The 22,352-nt window shown below is 37.4% G+C and overlaps 1 long non-coding RNA gene across 1 annotated transcript; it reads left to right on the top strand.

Annotated features, from left to right (window-relative positions):
* Positions 1-12,702: 12,702 nt before the first annotated feature.
* On the top strand, positions 12,703-15,286 carry LOC140686317 (uncharacterized). The gene is made up of 3 exons (XR_012060047.1): positions 12,703-13,265; positions 13,969-14,276; positions 14,902-15,286. It is a non-coding gene; the product is annotated as an uncharacterized lncRNA (long non-coding RNA).
* Positions 15,287-22,352: the final 7,066 nt, after the last annotated feature.

Raw genomic sequence — 22,352 nt, 5'->3', positions numbered from 1 at the left:
TCACTTGGAAAGCTTTTAAGAACATGTATTTCGAGGTCTCATCCCTAGAGTTTTTTTGTTTTTGTTTTTGTTTTTTACTTCAAAAGGTCTGGGGAACAGATTTGGCATGTGTATTTTTATTTTTCAAATTTTATTTCTGTATATTCTGCTTTGGTCTTTGTCTGCTCATGTGTATGTTTACAATAGTGTGATAGTTTTATAATTTTTCTATGTTGCTACAGTATCCACAATTATTATTAGAAAGGTTGTGTAATAATTTATTTGCCCATTTCTTGATTGTTGGTAAGTTACTTTTATAAATGATTATGCTGGGACTATTTTCCTGCATATAGCATACGTATTTTTTTAATGAACCACACTGGACACTACGTAAGAATAACCTGAAGCCTAGAGATGTAAGTGCCTTGCTTCCTGCCACACAAGTTAAGAGAAGGAGGAATAAAGCTTGAACCTGATCATCTGACTTCCAGTGCAACACCCTTTCCACCACTCATATTTTTACACCTTGTCTTTCATATCTTCTCTCTGTACAGCCAGGTCCTATTCATCCTCCAAAAATTTGTGTAAATATTGCTTATTTCACATAAGCAATTCTTTGCTCACCCACTGGAAGAAATTTGTCTTATTGAGTGTCCTTAATATCTACAGTTCTTTTTTCATTTTTCACTTTTGACCTTAGATGATAATTAGAATTTTTATGTCTTCGCTTCCTTACTAGAGGCAATGTGTACAATGGTTAGGATTTTAGGCTCTGGAACAGCTTGAGATTTCTAATTTCAGCATCATGTCCTAGCTATGTGAATTTGGGCAAGTTACTCAACTTCTAAGTCTGAGTTTTCTCACCTTTAAAATGGGATTAAGTGAGACACTAAACGTAAAACACCTAGTACAATATCTGGCTCACAATATGCAATTTAATTGTTTTGGTAACATTACTATTTAAAGTAATAATATAATTCCTGGTTAGCTCCTTGATAGAGCTAGTGCTTTAATACAGTGTTTGGGTACATAGTATGCACCTAATAAATATTTGTTGAAAAAATAAGAAAATTAATATTTAAGGTATGTCACCTCCCCAAATATCCTACAATAAGAGGCCCTCGGTAAATGTTTAATATGACACTGCTTGTACCCTTGCAGGCAATAATTCAAACTCATCTCACTAGCAGCCATCCTGACTAGCTAGTACCTTGTCTGTAGTGCTTTTTTTTTTATTCTTTTTTTTTAATTGTGTTATAGTTTACAATGTGGTGTCAATTTCTGGCATATAGCACAATTTTTCTGTCATACATGAATATACATATATTCATTTTTACATTCTTGTTCAAATGAGCTACTACAAGATCTTGAATATATTTCCCTGTGCTATACAGTATAAACTTGTTTATCTATTCCATAGTGCTTAACCACTCAGGCCTCAGGACCTTGGATTATGTCTATTTTCATTGGGCGTTTCTGGTCCAGATACAACCTTTGTGAGGCCAACTCATGAAAAAAATTTTCTTTTCCAACTCACGAAAATTTTATGTTTTGGAATTGGTGGGAAGAAACTAAAGTTGAGATTATTATGTATGCATTTGTTTTTGTAATTTAGTGACTGATCTCTTAGTTTTTTACTTGGCTAAGAAATTTGGATCCGAAGTAGATTTTTTTCTCTCTTTTTTGAAAAAGTTAATAGTACCCTTGAGTCTAGGGTACATTGTTTTAAAGTTTTACTGTTTTAAGGAAATTGATGGGGGAAAAAGGAATGAACTTGCCTTTACTAATACCTTGAATTTGTATCTCTGTGTGCAAATTTCTTCTTTCTTGAGGAGTTAAGCAGGTTTCTGTAGTGTGCTCTTTGTGAATTAATGTCCACTTATAATACTGAAAAACAGAACTGGAGCATAGCACTAAAATACCTGAAGTTTGATTTTGTGGACCTTCATCCATGTCGGTGATAGGATCTAATGCTCTGAGTGAATGGACTTACACTGGGAGCACTGTGACTCCCTGTCTGACCTGGGTCCTTTGTCTCCACTGCTGGGGCTGCTCAGTCTCGAACACAAACCCAGCTAAACCTCAGGCTTGGGACTGACTTCCTCCCTGCCCTCATTTCTTGAGCTCATTCTGACTTCAGTGTGGTTTTAGGATCCGAGCACATGTCTTGTTTCCACCTTCTTTGACACACTCCAGCTTCCAGAACGGACCCTCTTTCTTGGTCTACGAAGCATCAAGTTGATTGGGGACCACTTTGCTTTCACCACTGCTGTTTGTGAGCCCCCCAGCCCAGCTGATGCTTCCCTATCTGCTGCCAGCCTTTCAGATGATTTTTGATTGATTTGCATATATTGAAAAACCTTTGCATCCCTGGGGTAAATCCCACTTGATCATGGTGTATGATCCTTTTAATGCATTGTTGAAGTAAATCTGTTAGTATCTTGTGGAGGATTTTTGCATCTATATTCATAAGTGATACTGGTCTGTAATTTTTTTTTGTGATATCATCTTTGTCTGGTTTTGGTGTCAGGGTGATGATGGCCTCATAAAATGAAGTTTGGAAGTGTTCCTTCCTCTGCAATTTTTTGGAATAGTTTCAGAAAGATAGGTATTAACTCTTTTCTAAATGTTTGGTAGAATTCACCTGTGAAGCCGTCTGGTCCTGAACTTTTGTTTGTTGGGAGTTTTTAAATTATTGGTTCAATTTCATATTGAATTGGTAATTGATCTGTTCATATTGTCTGTTTCTCCCTGGTTCAGTCTTGGCAAATTGTACCTTTCTAAGAAATCGTCCATTTCTTCTGCGTTGTCCTTTTTGTTGGTAGATAGTTGCTCATAGTAGCCTTTTACGATCCCTTGTATTTCTATGGTATTGGTTATAACTCCTTTTTCATTTCTGATTTGACTATTTTGGGCCCTCTATCTTTTTTTCTTGATGAGGCTGACTAAAGGTTTATCAGTTTTGTTTATCTTTTCAGAGAACCAGCTTTCAGTTTCATTGATGGTTTCTATTGTTATTTTAGTCTCTATTTCATTCATTTCTGCCCTAATCTTTATGATTTCTTTCCTTCTACTAACTTTCTTTGCTCTTCTTTCTCTAGTTGCTTTAGGTGTGAGGTTAGGTTGTTTATTTGAGGGTGTTCTTGTTTCCTGAGGTAAGCTTGGATCGCTATAAACTTCCCTCTTAGAACTGCTTGTGCTGCGTCCCAGAGGTTTTGGATCGTCGTGTTTTTGTTTTCATTCTTTGATTTCCTCAGTGATCCACTGGTTGTTTAGTAGCATATTGTTTAGCCTCTACGTGTTTGTGGTTTTCGCAGTTTATTTTTTCTTGTAGTTGATTTCTAATCTCATAAGATGCTTGATATGACTTCAGTTTTCTTAAATATACCAAAGCTGACTTTGTGGGGCAGCAGGTAATCTATCTTGAAGAATGTTCCATGTGCACTTGAGAAGAATATATATTCTGCTTCTTTTGGATGGAATGCTCTCTATATATCAGTTATGTCCATCAGGCCTAATGTGTCATTTAAGGCCTGTATTTCCTTATTGATTTCCTGTCTGGATGATCTGTCAATTGATGTAAGTGTGGTGTTAAGGTCCCCCACTATTGTTGTGTTACTGTCCATTTCTCCTTTTATGACTGTTAACAGTTGCCTTGTATGTTGAGGTGCTCGTGTGCTGGGTGCAGATATGTTTACAATTGTTATATCTTTACAATTGTGAGATAGGGCAATGCCCCTGGACACCCAGAACCCCATGAGTTTAACACTGAAGGTGGTCTACTTGCCCCAGACATGTTCTGAATTCAGCCTCTAGATCAGGGGTTTATGAGGACCTTTAAGACTCATTATGCATAGTACCCTGGAGCAAGGATTGCCCACACTATGGAAGAGAACCCCAATAGAGAGAACACCATGAAAGTCTGGAAGAATTACACTGTCAAAGATGCCATCATTGTGCTGTGGAACCATTAAGCACAAACAATAAATTCCTACTGGAGAAAATTATGTCCAGGTGTTGTGCATGGCTTTATAGTATCAACGAAAGAGCCAGTCAAGGAAATCATGGAAGAGATTGTAGTTCCTCAGCCCGCCGTGGACTTTGTTCTGTCTTCCTTCAGATGTCACTCCAGTGAGCCCTTCCCTGACTATCCTACTTAAATTTCATTGTCTAGCTAGCACTCCTTACCCTCCTGCTCTGCTTTGTTTTTCTCCAGAGCACTTATGACCTGTTGTATCATAATTTATTTTATTGCTATTGTCTGTCTCCCCAGATAGAATTTAAACTTCATGAGGTCACGGATTTTTGCTCTTTGGTTTCCCTGCTGTTTCCCCAGAGTCTAAAACAGTGCCTGGCACATTGCAGGCACTCAGTAAACATTTGTTGAATAAATAGTTTGTCAGAAAATCTACCAACAGATTAAAAGAGAAAAAATATATGATAAGCTCATATGCAGAAGAAGAATTTGATAAAATTATTCATTCATGATAAGGACTCTTAGCAAACAATAAATAGAAGAGAACATCTTTAACTTGCTAATGATAAAAAAAAAAAACCCTAGGGTTAATGGCTTACTCGATGTTAAAACTTTAGGAACATTTCCATCAAAGACAGAACCAAGACAAGGAAGTCCCTGCTCTCACCTATTTGGTTTTGTGCAAGGACAAGAAAACGAACTAAATGATACAAAATTGAGAAGTAAAAATAAAGCTGAACTATTTGCAGAAGTCTACACTAAATATTCAAGAGCACTTACAAACTATTAAAACTATTAGAAATTCAGTAAAATGACTATTATATAAAGATCACATTCTTTCAGGTAACAATTTGTATGTATCATAGAAAATGATCTGATTTATAACACTGACCTAAACTATAAGCTACTCAGAAATTAATCTAATGAAAGATGTGATAATTCTTTCATGGAAAATGTGTGGAAAAATCACAAAATATTATTAGGGAACAAAAAAGTTCTGACTAAATGGAGATATATTCATAGATGGGAAGCTGGAATATCTGGAAAAAATCAATTTTCTCCAAATCTGTAAATTAAATGCTATGCCTAATGAACTTCCCTGGAACTTGACAAGCGTAATCTAAAATTTATATGAAAAAGCAAAAAGCCCACAATGTTAAGACAATTTTAAACAAGAATGATGTAAGGGACATGCCCCCATGGATATCAAGACTAATTCATAAAGCCATGGTAGCTCTCAAGTCTAGTAAAGTGCCTGACAGTCTTCAATGAAGTTTTGCTGGGTAGATTGATGGTGAGTGGATGAACGGACTCGCGGCACACACATGTGCAGGGTAACCCTGGGTGTTACCACTTGTCTGAGGTCAAGATCAACTGGAACTGACAGGACAGAGAAAGAGTTGAACCTGAAATTGAAGATGACTCAGATTGCAAGGACCCAGGAAAACTGGATCTGCCAAAAAGCAACGCATAGGGCTGACTGACTCATTTCATTTGTCTATAGAGATGTTGGTATCCTTAAGCTAATTCTATCTTGTACAATTTGAATATGGGATATTAAATGTGCTGTCTGTTTGGCTGAAGTGTAGGAAAATTTTTTTATTCAATGGAAAAGAAGTCCATAATTATTATTATGAAACTATGTTGGGAAGGTTGCTATTACATACATTACAGGGCATGGAAACTATGAAAACGTTCCACTGTATTGTTAATCATAACGTATTTTTTTTTGATTTTTTTTAACATTTTTTATTGATTTATAATCATTTTACAATGTTGTGTCAAATTCCAGTGTTCAGCACAATTTTTCAGTCATTCATGGACATATACACACTCATTGTCACTTTTTTTCTGAGTTATCATAACATTTTGTGTATATTTCCCTGTGCTATACAGTGTAATCTTGTTTATCTATTCTACAATTTTGAAATCCCAGTCTATCCCTTCCCACCCTCCACCCCCTGATCATAACGTATTTTTGATTTGTATTTTATTGTTACCACCATACTATTTTCCAGAGCAGCTGACTGGTTTACATTCCCACCAACAGTGTACATTTGTTATTTCTGGGGGTTGTTTTTGATATTGGCCATCCTAATGAGTACGAAGTGGTATTTCATTGTAGTTTTGATTTGCATTTCCCTAATGATTTTCCTAATGATTAATGATGTTTAGCATCTTTTCATGTGCTTATTGACTATCTGTAGATCTTCTTTGGATAAATGTCTATTCAAGTCCTTTGTTCATTTTTGAATCAGGTTTTTTGTTGTTGTTGAGTTCTAGGAGTTCTCTGTGTATTCTGAATATTAATCCTGTATCAGATATATGATTTGCAAATATTTTCTCCTATTCTGTGGGTTGACTATTGATAGTGTCTTTAAAAATTTTTTTTTTAATTTATTTAGGGGGAGGTAATTAGATTGATTGATTTATTGATTTATTTATTTATTTATTTATTTATTTAATGGAGGTACTGAGGACTGAATCCAGGACTTCATGCATGCTAAGCAGTGTGCTCTACCACTGAGCTATACCCTTCCACTGACAGTGTCTTTTGATGCACAAAATTAAAAAACTTTTATGCTGTCCAGTTTGTCTATTTTTTCATATCCAAGAACTCATCGACAAATCCAATATCGTATCCAAAGTAGTTCTGCATGCCTTATTTCATTTGTGCCTCAGAGATACATAAAGGAGGTTTGTTTCAATTCAGTGTTCCCTTGATATGTGTGCTGCCGAAGTGAGCACGAATTCAGTGTTCATTTGTAGAGCAAGTTTTGTGCCAGGTTTTTGTACTAGATCTTGGGGAACCAAAGATAAGACGAGGACTCTGACCTCAAGTAATAACAGACAACACTGGAATTTACAATCAGAAATGTGTATATGAAAACAATGATTAAGAGAGAGACACAGATTATTGGGATGTGTTAATGAGAGTGATGACATTTATACTGTCTTTGTTATATATTGTTTCCTTTTTTTTCCAGCTTTATTGAGATAAAAATAATTGACATGCAACATGGTATAAGTTTAAGGTGTACAAAGTGCTGATTTGATATATTACATTTTTTTATTTCAAGGAAGAATTGATGTTTTTTATACTATTTTGAAGTTATACTTCACAATTTATATGGCTGATTTGCTATACTTTTAAAAATTGTATTTTTCACAGTTATGATTTTTTGTCCTTTTCAAAATCTGAGTGATATATTAGGACATTCAGAGTAAGCCACCTTCCTTGACATTGTGTTTGTGGAAGGAAGGATTAATCTATGTACATAATTTGTCCCCTTGCATCCAAAATGCAATTTGGTTTATTAGAACTGTTTTAGATAATCAGTGCCTTGTAGGTTGGATTGTTATTTTTAGATCTGAAAAAGATGGAGAGAAATAAAATACGACAAGTCTCAGTGCTTGAAGTACGTGAAACAAATCAAACATGAACAAAAACAAAAGTCCCTGAGATGAAGAACAGAAAACCTGTGATTATTACCATTATGAACTCCACAGGGGTATTGAAGTGATCAGCATATCAATAAGATGATTAAGTAGAAATGTATTTTTAAATTTTAAGAAATAGAGAAGCCATTCTTCTAGAGTATGTCTCTTCTATACTCAGAAAAGTTTGCTTTTTTTTCCAGTTAAACATCAATGATGAATAAACAGTCCATTCATATGAAATACACTGTGTGCTCCTTTGGCAGCTCATATTAATTACACTGATTGCAAATCTGTATACCAAGGAAAAGTATACAAGCCTGTTGCAGACTTCTGTGTGTTGTGCAGAATTCCTCACTTCATGAGAAAATGACCCTTAAACACCATAACACAAGCTTTGTTAGGAGTTGGTTTTCTTTTAGAATGGGATCCCTTTATTCTGATAATTTATTCCAACAGAAGACCTCTACCCAAAGCAGTAGTGGAATTATTTTGAGCCGTGCTACCATCAAATCAGGGTGTACTCACCTTCAGGAAGAGCCCCTAGTTTTGCTGGTCTCCTTACCAAGGCCAAGTCAAGGTTTTCCAGCAGGACTGGCCTCTGGATGACAGATCTGCAGTACCTGGTAGGAGGCATGGGTCAACACTGCCTAGTCATTTCTGGTTGTTTTTGTGGAATTCAAATGCAGATTTGATCAGTGACCAACCATGATCCCACATGTGGGGATATTGTGAGATAATGGATAGTTTGGGGGAAATCTCATGTTGGTTCTGTAATTTGACCTCCTCTTTTGTGCAGGATTTGGAGAGGAAGGTACCATTCTGTAGACGAAAGAACAGAAGTTTTGTCATCAGAGTGATCTGGCTTCAAATCAAGAGTGTTTGAGTTCAAATCCCGACTCTGACTAGCACTGTAACTCTGGGCAAGTGACTTAAACTCTCTGAATCTCAATTTCTTCATTCGTGAAAAAAGGCACTACTTTATAGGGTCTTATGAAAATTAAATAAAATCTTAGCACAATGCCTAGTGTTAGGAGAAGTACAGTTATTTCACTGTTAATGATACAAACATTTGGGGCATATTTGGCACATTTTATTTCACCTCAAAGCTATACAAACTCAATAAATATGAGTTCCCATCTAACATTAATTTTCCATTGTTAATATAGAGAAATTTTTGTGAAAATGTTACTGTACCAGTTATTGAAATTGTGTGTTGTTAACATTTGACTCATCAAAGCAAGTGTAAACTTTACTGCAATCTGTTTTTTAGTTTTGTTGTTAGACCTCTTTATCCAGCTGATACTAAATTTAAATACATCCTTATTTCTAGTGCTTTTGACTTTTAGACTAGGAATTGCTATTGAGGAGGAATAGAGACCAGACCGTATTTACAAGTGTTCTGAAAGAAATCTTGTAAAGTATAAACCAAGAATAGGCAACAGTAGGCAGATACAAATGAATCAGAATGCATGGGATGAGCACAATGCAGAGAGCTGTTGAAAAGTCTTATGCCTCACAGCTAATTGGCTATTTTTAAACCAGGTTGACCCTAGGTGTCCTGTAAAAAGTTATAAAAGAAAGTTTAGTTTAGGGTAGGGCTCAGTGAGCATTTGCAGATGGAATGGAGAGAACACTGAGATGAGCAGGGGTTAGAAGTACTGAGGATTTCTCAGAAGAATGGTAAGACTGTGAGAGAGAGTCTCTGTGAATCTTATGGTGAATTTACTTGATGGCTACATTTCAAGACCTGTTGACATTTTTATCCATCCTTAAAGGCCTCTCTTAGTTGCTATTTCCTCCCAAAGTCTTCTCTGGTCTTTCTACTAGCTAATAAAAGAATCCTTTCTCATTATACTAAATAAACTGTGAGTTTGGGGGACTGTTTTATTTATACTTCTCCTATGAGAAATTATGTGACAGTTGTTTGCGTCATATTGTTACATGAATGTATCTGCTTCTTAAATCATGGTCTGGTAGGAAGAACATGAGTTCTTAGGTTGGAAATACGTTGATTTGAATACTCTGATCTTTTAGAGCAGTATGTCTTTTTGGTTGTTGTTACATAATATCTATTTCCATAGGGTTGTGGGGAGGATTAAATGGAATAATATAGAGTACTTTTTACCTTCTGCTGATCTGCAGGTTAAATCTAATGGCATAGAATTTCTGTTCCTTGCTCTCTGCTAAGGATTCTAAAGAGGTGATTTGAAAAGGGAAATTTATAGATACTAAATGAAATCGAAAACCCAGGTATATGAGGAGTCATGAGTAAGATTGCTGACTTTTAATCTGACAAATTAAAGTGATGAACAAAGAGAAACTGTGATATCAAGAAAGACTGTTACTAGTCACGCAGATTATAAATACATTTACTTTATACATTACATAACGGAAATGATACTACCTGGTACCGGAAACAATTTCTACCAGAAAAATTCATTCTGACGGCACAAAGTTCTTGTTTAAAATTTGGGCAGATATCTATTACTGAATTAGCCAAGCAAGAAGAGAAACATTCTAAAAACGTGCTTTACTGAGCTAATGCAGACTGCTTATTTGTCTAGTAACCATTGCAGTTCTGTCAAGACTTTGCACATATGTCAGAATCATTTACATAAAATGCAGTGTGGACTAACGCAGTGACCCTGGGCTAGAAGTCAGAAGAACTCGATACAAGTCCTGATGTTATGTGAGGACAGGCCTCTGTTACATGGGTCTTGTTACTGTGGCAAAAACAATGATAAAATATAGGCTGATCAGAAGCATTGTGCAGGATGAAACATTGCAACTCTAAATGTATCAGTGTGTGTGTGGTGGTGGTGGTGGTGGGAATATGAGTTATTAAAGATGGCTAAAACTGACTGAAGCAGTAACTTTTAATCTATATGAAAAAGCAGACTCCCTATAATGCCTGAAAATAAACATGAGTTTGAAAAACCCTCTGTGAGATAAACCCTGACTAACTTCACAGATCTGGTGATATGCTGGTGGTTTTGTGTTGTCATATATCGAAGAAATGTTCATCAGGTCCTGAGAAGCAAAGGCAGGGAAGAGATCCTGGAATTTACCAGCTTGCACCAGACCATCAAAGGTAAAGGTAGGACATTTATTTGGCTAAGACGATTCTTCAAAAGGGGACAGTAAGATGCTCTTGAGACAAATCTAGGTAATAAAAAGGTCAGGAATAATTGTCTCTGAAAAAAAAAGAATCAAGGGAAAATGGAGACTTCTGGAGAAGATAAAGCTATCGTATGCCTGTGTTATCAAAATGGCTGCCAAGAACACAAGCATCGAATGGGGACTCCTGGGCGTCGTTGTTTGTTGGCATTGTCCTCAGGTGAGGTAAGTTTGTAACTTCTCACTCTCCTTGATCTTTGTATAATTTCCTGGTGCTTTACACTGACTCCATAACTTCCTAAGTGTGGGTTCTGGGCAAATTCCTTAGCTTCTCTAAGCTATCCTCATTTCCTCATCTGTACAACAGAGATCTCCAGCACCTGCTACTAAAGATTGTGTTAACGATGGAGCAAAGTGATGTATGTGAACGTTTCACCCTCAGTCAGTTGATAAGCTCCCTCCTGCTAAGGAGCTCCTTAGATCGACAGGCAGAGCACAATGTCACTTCTCTGCTAGCCTCTAGCTACAGTAATACTACCACTTGGAGTCCTGTTCTGACTTGTGATCCTTAGTTCAAGTCATTTCACTTCTTCCCAGTGGAGGAAACACAAATGAAGCAAGTTGTGGAAGCCACGAAGGGTTGTGATGCTCGTAGTTCTTACACAGAATGGGTTTCCAAACAAGCCTCCCTAGTACAGAGTATCATTTCAGAGGCCCAAGAAGAAATCTGAGTACTCCTCACAGAAGCAGAAACGTTAGCAACCAGTTGATTCTCAAACGAAAGAAAGAAAAAGGCATTGAGGTATAATTGACATACCATACAATCGACCCATTTAAAATGTAACAGTGATTTTTAGTATATGCACAGAGCTGTGCAACTATCACCACAGTCAGCTTTAGGACATTTTCATCATCTCCAAAAGAAACCCCGAACCCACTGCAGTCACTTCCCATTTCCCTCCAGCGCCCCCAGCTTTAGGCAACAATCAATCTATTTTCTGTATCTATACATTTTGCCTTCTCTAGACCTTCATATAAATGGAATCATACAATATGTGGTCTTTCTTTCATTCAGTGTAAAGTTTTCAAGGTTCACCCATATTATAGCACGTATCAGTACTCTGTCTATTTTTATTGCTGAATAATATTCCATTGTATGGATAGACGACTTTTATTTATCCAGGTGTTAGTCATTTGGACCAGTTCTTCTGAACTCCCTTTTGCATTTGGTTTTCACAGAGAAAGGACTTAAGAGTGACTTGATTGCACTTATAACTCAACAGTGAAAGCCTTGTAGGTGTTTCCTATGTGTACGTGATTTAGTCCATTTCATTGCCTAAACCAAAATGTGAAGACTTGAAACATTCCTATTTGAAAGTAGCAATATTCTTCAACTCTTCTAGTATATTGAATAGTACTGTTGAACTACTTACTGGTTCTGGTGGTTACTAGTTTTGGATTAATCACCTTTGGAACTTTTTTTTAACTTTTTTTATTGATTTATAATCATTTTAGAATGTTGTGTGAATTTTTTTTACAGTTATATCAAAAATATGAGTACACTGTTGAAACTGGGAAATGCAGATAGGCAAAATTAAATGACCTATCATCTCAACACTCAAAGACAGCTAACCTTAACATGCCTTTAAGGATCATTTATTTGTAAAAATGGTATATATTGATTATAAATTAGAAGAATGTAAAAAAAAAAAGAAATCACTTTAAATGCCACCATGCAGAAATAACTACTTAATATTAAATTAAAAGTATTGCAGATTCCAGACATCTCTCCCTTTGTGTATATATAGACAGAAGGACAGATGGATGGCTGAACAGATAGGAAAAGAAATACATAAATGAAAATGTTTTTCTTTTTTTTTTTGAGGGGAGGGAGGCAATTAGGTTTGTTTGTTTATTTGTTTATATATTTTTATTTTTAAAATGGAGGTACTGAGGATTGAAACCGGACCTCGTGCATGCTAAGCACACATTCTACCACTGAGCTATACCCTTCCCCCTAAATATAATATTATAATGATTTTTAACAAAAATATTTACTTGAATTTTACAGAAGCTTTGTGTTCAAAATAGTGATCTGAGCACATCTTGCAATTTCAGTCCTTTTCCCCAAACTCTAGAAATGATAGGAACAATATATATTTAATGTATTTATAGATGTGCTCCGAAACAAGACGAGTCCTTAGAGATTGCGAGAAATTCCCAACAAAAATCAGATGGGATTCCGCTGAAGAGGGAAACGGCAGTCCGTTGCGCACGTGGGAATCCACCGTCTGCTTCTACCGCAAGAAGCGGGAGCGCGGCTCTCGGATGGGACGTGGTGGAAGGTGGCAGCAGAGCAGGCAGAGTCCTGGCAATCAGGGCTGGCAGAACAGGCGCGGCTTCCGGTGCGTCCTCCCTGCCCGCGCTCCGCTGTGTCCTCCCTCCGGCAGGTGCTGCGGCTGCGGCCACTGTCTCCAGATGGGAGCAGCGTCTCAGAGCCCAGGCAGTGTCTCAAGTGGCCGGAGGAGCAGGGAGAAATGAGGAGCACCTCAGCGCTGAAAGCCAGCTGCTGAGGCATCTTCCCTTGGGCTTGTTCTGCCCGTCTTCCAAGCTCACTGAAAACCGCGTGGAGCATCAGCTCCAACAGTCAAATCCGACCCGCTCTCATCTACACCCCTGACTCCAAGGTCAGCTGCCAAATTAGAGAACATTTCAGTCTAGTAGGAACCTCAGTGGAAAGACTGGATCTGTGGTAACTAATCCCCAGATAGTTGAGTAGCACCTTGAAATAGAGTGAATAAAACAGAAGAACTTCAGTTTATACTGTATAGCACAGGGAAACATATACAAGATCTTATAGTAGCTCACAATGAAAAAGAGTATGAAAACGAATATATATATGTTCCTGTATGACTGAAGTATTGTGCTGTACACTGGAAATTGACCCAACATTGTAACTGACTATAATTCAATAAAATTTTAAAAATTAACAAAAAATAAGGAAGGTATAAAACAAACAGAAGAACTTCACTTGAGGAAACGTAGCTAAGAGAATTGGACAAAAACTTTAGAATAAGCATAATTAATACTATCAGAGAGATGCAAGGACGTTGTATCCATGAAGCATGAACGGGTATCACACAAGTGAACTAAACTGGAGAGCGTAACAATGAAAAACATAACTGTTGAAATAAAACAGTAAGTGGGTTGAATGGCAGAGTGGAAACACTGAAGAGGGAATGGTGTGCTGGAAGACTGGACGGAGATGTCTTGTCAGAGAGCAGTAGGAAGAGGAAGCAGGTGCAGGAAAGAAAGACATGGAGGGAAGGTCAAGTGTTAACATCAGCCTAGTGGAAGTGACAGGGGAAAGCGGAGAAAACGGAGGGCAGGTATGGCAACTTTTTTCTGTTATTCTTACAACTGCCATTCTCTAACCCTTCTTCCCTGCTGGCCAGGCTTCCCACTGTAGACGCTGACCATGCCCACCAAATGCTTTTCCAGCCACCCTTGCGCCTGGGGCATGGATGTGTGATCCAGTCCTGATCAGTGGGCCCTGACGGGAGTTCTGCGAGGAGACTTCTATGAGTATGTCTCCACAACACCAAGAGATGCACGAGGAACAACAGCTTCCTGTGTCTGGATGCAGTTGTGCGAGGATACACTGTCCGGAGCTGCAGTGGTCATCTTGCAACCACATGGAGACAAAAGCAATGCTGAAAATGGCTGAAAAGAAAGATGGCCCTTGAGTACTTGTATACTTTAGGTATTAATCCCCTGTATATTTTAGACATTGCAAATGCCTCCTTCTATCCTGTCACCTGTTAACCTTGTTTATGTGGTCTCTTTCATGGCTAGAAATCACTTTGATGTAATCAGATTCTTGTTTGTTTTCCTGTACGGTTTGTCCTTTTGACGTTTGAAGTTCTTCTCTAGGTCTCAAAGTTCATCCTACATTTTTTTTTTCATCAGTTGGCTTGATGGCTTTATATTTAGTTCCTCAGCTCATCTGGAGTTCACCCTTCTAGATGCTGTCCAGTTTTATTTTTCTCCCTAGAGTAGACAAGTTTTTCCAACTCCAGCTAATGAACAATCTCTTCTCTCCCCACTGATTTGTGGTGCCTCCTTTATTGTATATCAAGTTCCCATTATAAATGGGTCCTCAGAGTTCTCTGCTTTGTTCCTTTTGTCTATGGCACCGATACCCACCTATTAAGGCCTTGCAATGTGTCTTAATATCTGGTAGAGCAAGCCTCCTCTTCTCCATTTCCCCTTCTTTTTTAAGGTTATCTCAGCCGTTGGTGAACCTTTCTCCTTTACATAAATTTTAGAGTATTTTTATTGTTTTTAGTTAAAGAAAAACAACTTGGATTTTTGTTTGTGATTTGTAGATTTGGAGAGAGATGCTGAACAGGGTAAAGAAGAGAAAGCCTGTGCAGAGTCATGTCATAATGACATTTCAGGGCATCAGAAATAAAAGAACACTCTCAAAGCTATCAGAGAAAGCAGATTTCTGGGAAAAGAATAAAAATCATATTTTTCTTCAGCAACATCAGACACAAGAATGCAGTGCATCATGTGGGAAAAACAGAGCTTCATTTTGTGTGTGTGTGTGTGTGTGTGTGTTTCCAGAAGACTTCATGATGTACCTTTAAATTCAAGCTTGATAGCACAGGGAGGCCAGAAAACTCAACTCTCTCTGCCCAGAAGTTTCACAAATTATCTATACATTCAAGGAAGAAAATGCATAAATAAAATAATTGAGACCATTTATAACTTAAGTGAATAATAATAGGCATATGTTATGGACCAATATTACTTACATTTGATATTTTGGTTTTATACAATTCCATGTTTTATGAGCCTTGGAGCTTACCCAAACATTGGAGTGAGGAGATCTTATTTCACATGTCAAAAGAAAAGTTTTGACATAAAAGAATTTGATATCTCAAGGAGCTATCTCTGCCAAGAAACACAGCAAGGAGGGCTACAGCTTATGATAGAAAACAGGGAATGTCAAATTTAACTTGAGACCTTTGACTCTGCGTGATCAAGGCTCTTCCTTTAGCTGGATGGGTTTTAAATATTTTGTATCCTTGTATTTCTTATCGGCATAAAGAATGGCAATTCACTCACACTGAAACTCCTGTATAAACAAAGTATTTCTAGATGAAGAATGAAAGCAGGAAGAAACAATGAGCTACAAGAAGAAACCATGAGCAAATAAATGAGTGGAATTTATCACCTAAGTATCGATTGGATTAAAAAGTTTAAACATAGTTATGAACCAACATTCCCATCATACCAGCGTGGTAGGTATATTATAGTGGGGCAGGGAGCTCTCGGGATAAAGTAAAAACATGCTAAAGGATCTTGGAATCCTGTGTTTTTAAGAGGGAGATATAGATTTTGATTAGTTCTAGATATCATTAGAAAAACAATGTTTAAATTATGTGGGCAACAGTTTAAAGGTAGCCACTAGAAGATTTAAAGTTGAGTACAAAAAAAATTGAAGAAATGATCAATCCAGTAGAAGGCAGGAACGTGGCAATGAGGAGAGAAGAAGAAAATACATGAACTAGAACACCCCCAAAATGGTCAAAATGAATAAAAAATATTTTATAGATTATCATCAAGAAAATGGGTTAAAATGCTAATTTTAAAAAAGCTCAGCTTGGATTAAAATCACCCACACATATCACAAGCTATCTGTGTGATATTTATAGGAGACACATGTCAAACAACATAGAAAGCCCGAGTATTAAATAGAAAAAGATATAGCAGGGAAATGGTAACTAGAAGACATCTGGAGTAGCAATTTAATGCCAGTCAAAATGTGATGTAAAGGGAAATAATTTTTAAGAGGAAATTTCATTTTTTAAAAGGAAGAATCCATCTACAATCATGCAGGTAATCTCAATGCTATTAATATTAAGTAGATACAAAATAACAAGATACTACTTCACTTAGATTGCACCTTAAATTTACACAATGTTACATGCCACTTAGATTGCCCAAAATGTCAAGTACTGGTGAGGATATGGAGAATATGGTACTCTGTCTGGTTGTTCAAAGAATTCTTTCTTTGATGCTTAGTAACTCAACTGGGATACAGATCAGTGTCACCATTCTGCATCAGTTTTTTTTTTTTCCTTCCTGGAACATGGTTTGCTATTTCCATCTGTAACTAATTTCTTTATTTGTGAAAGAGAAATTTTTAAAAATTATTTCTCTGGATAAGTTTCCTATTTCATTTGTTAGGTTCTTTACTTCAGGGACACCAGTTAGCTTTACGGTAGATACTTTTGTTCTTTGTGTCTGTTATTATCTTTATAGTCTAAGAATTCCCCAAAGTCTGTAAACTAACAAATTACAGTCATGGAACAGTGATATCAGGACAGAAGCAAGCTCGACCCAGGTCTCCTAGGAATAAGGAAAATAAAACTCTGCTGAAGATGAGCTCACAGTCCAAAGTTACGAACACATGAGAAAACAATCCTCCAGGAGGGAGAGGCAGCAGACACAACAAACTGCAGGAGCAGATCCCCAGGAATACCAAATGATTATCAGACACGGATTATAGGCTTTAGTTTAAATGATTAAGGACGTGAAAGAAGGAACCCAAAGCGTAAGAAAGTAGTACAATTCTTTGAAAAGGGGACAGTTTTGGAAAAGGACCAAATAAATCTTGTAGAAATGGAAATCAAAGTTTCAACTTGATTAAAATGATTGCTTAGTAGATGGACTAAACAGCAGATTGGAAGCAGCTAATGATATAATCAGTGAAATATTAAATAACTTTTTTACAAATTACCTAGAATGTAGCACAGAGAGATAAAAAGATAGAAAATATAAGAAGTGTGGTGAAAAGCAGACAGTCGAATGGTGCTGTCCAATAGAAATATAACATAGGTATATAGCTTAAAAATTCCTAGTACCAACATTAAAGAACATAAAAAGGAACAGTGAAGTTAATCCAGAATGTTATCATTTCAACATATAATTGATATAAAAATTATAAATGTTCCCTTTTTTTAGACCTTCTTTAAAATGCTGTGTGGATTTTGAGTTTACATTAAGTTCAGTTTGGACCAGCCACCTTTCAAGTGCCCAATAGCCACATATGGCTGGTGACGACTGTATTGGACAACATAGATCTAACTTAACATCTTAAAGGGTTTCCAGGAGAGAAGAGACAATATTTGAAGAAATAATGGCTGAGAAATTTGCCAGGATTAATGTAAGGCATGAATCCTCAGACTCAGAAAGTCTTCATCAGAATGTAAATATTTTGTAGTGAAACCTTGGAGAGCCTAGAACAGAAAAGACGTTAAAACTAACCAGAGAGAAAAGACGGATTACCTACAAAGGACCTTCAGTTCAACTGAAAACACTTGTTTTCAATATCTTCAAAATACTGAGTCAAAATAAGTGTCAGTGCAGGACCTTTATATCCACTGGAACTATCAATCAAGAATGAGAGTAAAATAAAGGCGTTTTCAGTTAAAGACGAAGTTTATCAGCGGCAGACTTTCACTGAAGGAGAACCGTAATAAAACACAAGTACAACAAGGAGGTCTGGGGACAGGTGGCAATGTGAAAGAGGATTTCTAAAGAGAGACGGAAAGATAATAATGACATACTTTGTGTACTCCTTAGGGTTTTTTTGTTGTTTTGTCTTGTTTTTTTCTTCTCTCTGTCTCTAGAGCTCTGATGGCAGGGAGTGGGTAGAGCTGAGAAGTCAGTGCTAACTCTGACCTGCTGCCCTTAGCTCCTGGTCTGTCTTCTGCACAGAGTATGAGGCAGGGAGGGCAGTGGGGGAGTATATGCTGTTGAATTAGCAGGATAGTACATTATAGTCTTCCCCTATTTGCTCAATAATGGGATACAAAGAAAACAGTGAAAAATTAACAGGTATATAGAGGAAAGAAATCATTTTGGAATACAAGGTAACATGGAGGGGGTGGAGAGTAGGGCTTTGTAGCATGTTTGGGAGTTGAGTTGAGACAGAAAGAAGATTGACAGAGAAGGGAGAGAGGCAAGACTGAGGGTGAGGAAGTTTAGATGAGAAACAGAACCAACAGTTGCTTGCCACGCTGTTGCTATAAAAATCACTAGTTAAAGATTTGTTTAGCCCTCCAAGAGGGCTCCCTGAGGAGGAAGAGGAGTGGGTGCCACAGCTAATTTAATCAGCAACTTGATTATGAATTTAATAGCTGCCATTAAATGAGCACTTACATGTGTCATAGTGGTGAAGTGTTCTACTGTCTTTGAAAATTTAACCTTCAAACAAGTCTGTGAAGTAGTTTTTTTTTAATTGTGGTGAAATACACATAACAAAATTTACAATTTCAAGTGCAGAGTTCTGTGATATTAAGCACATTTACATTGTTGCGCAGCCATCAAGTGAAGATTTTTCCAAAAATTTTACCAATGACCAAACTTAGTCTCAGAGAGTTTAAGTGATTAGCTGTTAGTCGGTAGTAGAGTAAAGATTTGTGCTCCCTGTTTGTCCAACTTTAAATTCCATACTCCTTTTCTACAAAATCTAGTGCCTTTGCTAAGAGTAACTTGAAAGTCTTCAAAAATTATAAATCTAGGGCAGGAACTTGAAGGACTTACTGGTCTTCCAATTAGAAATATGATTTGGGAATAAAAAGAAGGCTAGTGAAATGTAGACGGTTGGCTACACAGTGATATTGAAACCAGGATTTGGTTTTCTGGCCCAAATAATCATTGAATGGCTAATCATATGTATTCCTGATTTTTTCCCGTGCACCACATGCCATATGTACTGCTATTTAAATTGACCCACTTTGTTTTTCATTGTAACTTTATGTCTCAAACTTCAGTGGAAAACCTGTAATATTATTTGCCATAACTAGAATGGATTGAAAGTATAGGGGATTATTTTTAATGGGATGGCATGGAAGGTCTCTTTGTAGAAATGATCTTTAAGCTGAAACCCACGGCGGGAATATAAAGGCTTTGAGGCGGAAAACAACTTAGCATATTTGAAAAAAAAAAAAGAGAAGTAAGAAATAAAGGAGCCGGCTGAGCAGAGTGAATAAGGGGCAAAGTGATGAGTTGGAGTCAGAGAAATAGGTAGGGGCCAGATTATGGAATACTTTGTGGACCCTAGTAAGGGGGTGCTAACCAGATTCTCACAAGGACCAGAATATCAGATACATGTACAGAAGGTGTGAAGAAGCCCAATGTAGAGACAAATGACAAGTCAACTGCCAGAGGGTGAATGGGAGCTTTTGGTGACGTTGAGAAAGCCATAATCCTGAGAATGACTTACACGTGTAGTACTGCTTAGTTTAGGAACATTGCAGTCAGGGGAAGGCAATTGACTACTAAGCAGTAGTTAGTGATCCCCACGACGTAACTTACTTGTCACTGTTGCGTAATGAACATACCAGAAGGAAAGAAAATAACTTTCATGCAACATGTCCCCATATTATCTTAGCTCTTATCCTTTCAACAACCTTGAGAAGTAGATTTTATTATCCCTGTTTTCCAGATGAGAAAACTAAAGATCAAAGAAATTAGGAAACATGTTAAAATCACCAGCTACTAAATGGTGGGCCTGGAATTTGCGAGCAAGAGGGTGACTCCAAAGTCCATGGTCCTTTTATTACATTGTTTGCTTGATGATACAGTTTGAAAGATTATGAAAAATGTACAACTTAGGCTTAGAGATCACTGTCTCGGACTTCGGGGGAAGAAAACCGACTGATCAAAGGTAACTGGTGCAGAATGGCCATCATTCAAAAGTCCACAAATGACAAATGCTGGAGAGGCTGTGGAGAAAAGGGAAGCCCCCTACACTGCTGGTGGGAAGGCAGTTTGGTGCAGTCACTGTGGAAAACAGTATGGAGATTCCTCAGAAGACTAGGAATAGACTTACCATATGACCCAGCAATCCCACTCCTGGGCATATATCCAGAAGGAACACTACTTCAAAAAGACACCTGCACCCTGATGTTCATAGCAGCACTATTTACAATAGCCAAGATATGGAAACAGACTAAGTGTCCATCAGCAGATGACTGGATAAAGAAGATGTGATATATTTATATGGTGGAATACTATTCAGCCATAAAAATAACAACATAACGCCATTTACAGCAACATGGATTTCCCTGGAGAATGTCATTCTAAGTGAAGTAAGCCAGAAAGAGAAAGAGATCGCTCATATGTGGAATCTTAAAAAAAAATAAAAGAACATAAATACAAAACAGAAGCAGACTCATAGATATAGAATACAAACTTGTGGTTGCCAAGGGGGCGGGGGGTGGGAAGGGGCAGACTGGGATTTCAAAATTTGTAGATACTGACAGGCATATGCAGAGTAGATAAACAAGATTATATGGTATAGCACAGGGAAATATATACAAGATCTTGCGGTAGCTCACAGCGAAAAAAAATGTAACAATGAATATATGTATGTTCATGTATAACTGAAAAATTGTGCTCTACCCTAGAATTTGATACAACGTTGTAAAATGACTATAACTCAATAAAAAAAAAGTATTAAAAAAAAGGTAACTGGTGTAATTAACTAGACTCTTGCATCTCCTGGGAGATCCCTGCCTAGCTCCAAATAGTAGAAGCACTAGGGAGGGGCTCATAAGCATGACCATTCATTCAGAATCTTAAAAACTATTACAGAAGACAGTGTGGAACCAGTAACTAGGGAACATTTTCAGGAGATTAACTAGTAGGTAATAATTAGCTGTGGTAGCAGTGGTTGGACAAAATAGAGGAATCAAGTTAGGGGCCCAGGAAGCTGAGCAGGTGATGGTATTGTAACAGATATGCTGATGGACTTCATGTCGGTAAAAAGGACATCCATTCTCTGTGAATCTCCCCTCCCTTCTCCTGGGTGACTTTTGGGCAAATCTAACTTTAAGTCATTTATAATGATTAAATGCCCAGTCTGTCTTTACTTTCTGCTCAGTTTTGCTGTGAAGCTAAAACTGCTGTCAAAAACTTAAGTTTATTAATTAAGAAACAAGTCCAGTCTAGCCTAAATCAAAACTTTAATTTTATATCTCATTTAAAGCTTCTCCCCTCCCTAACTCTCAGAGAGCTGAAAATTTGTGTTTAGCCTGTACTTTCACTCTTTTCTTTCTTTCTCCTCTCTCACTCTGCTGTTTCTGGGTCTCTTTCTTATAGATAAATAAACTGCCCAACCCAGACACAGAGGAGTGCAACCACTGGTTCCCTTTGCAGGTCCCTTTAGGGGACAGTATATTGCGTATTTGGATTGTCTTCACCTGGATAAAGATCTTCCTCAAACTGAACTGCCTCTAGACACTTTTAGTATCTCCTTTAACACTCAGTGGGCACATAGAATGTCTTTTTTTCCTTCCACTTAACAGCTTTTCAGGTATCTGTGATTTTAGTTGAAGGCACTGGAGGCATTGGAAAGAAAAACCCGTTTTTTCTTTATTGAGCTGGGGAGTTCGAGTAGTTGTCAGATTTCTTTGTGACCCCTCATAATTGAGTGAATGGAAAAAAGATATTTCACTTTCTAAGGTCTGTTTTCTCCAACACTGGTGCTTTTAATCACTAATTGGCGGCTAGGAGTTTAGCCTGGAAAGAGTGTGTGTGTGTGTGTGTCCCACGTGTTGCTGGACACTGGAACGCATCTGAATGGTGCCATTCTTCGTCTGCCACATAGTGAGCACTTTATAAGATCGTTTATTGCCCTGAATGAATGGCTAAATGTGGAAGCTACAAAGAAAGCCGAACAGCTTTCACTGAGTACCTAGCCCGGTGCTCAAATACTCCTCTCAAGGGCAAGCAAAGGGAGTTGGGGTGTTGAGGTCTC

This window comes from Vicugna pacos, chromosome 16 (assembly GCF_048564905.1).
Source record: "Vicugna pacos chromosome 16, VicPac4, whole genome shotgun sequence".
Taxonomy (NCBI): domain Eukaryota; kingdom Metazoa; phylum Chordata; class Mammalia; order Artiodactyla; family Camelidae; genus Vicugna; species Vicugna pacos.
Note: the sequence above shows the minus strand (reverse complement) of the source record. Positions and strands in the feature narration are given on the sequence as shown.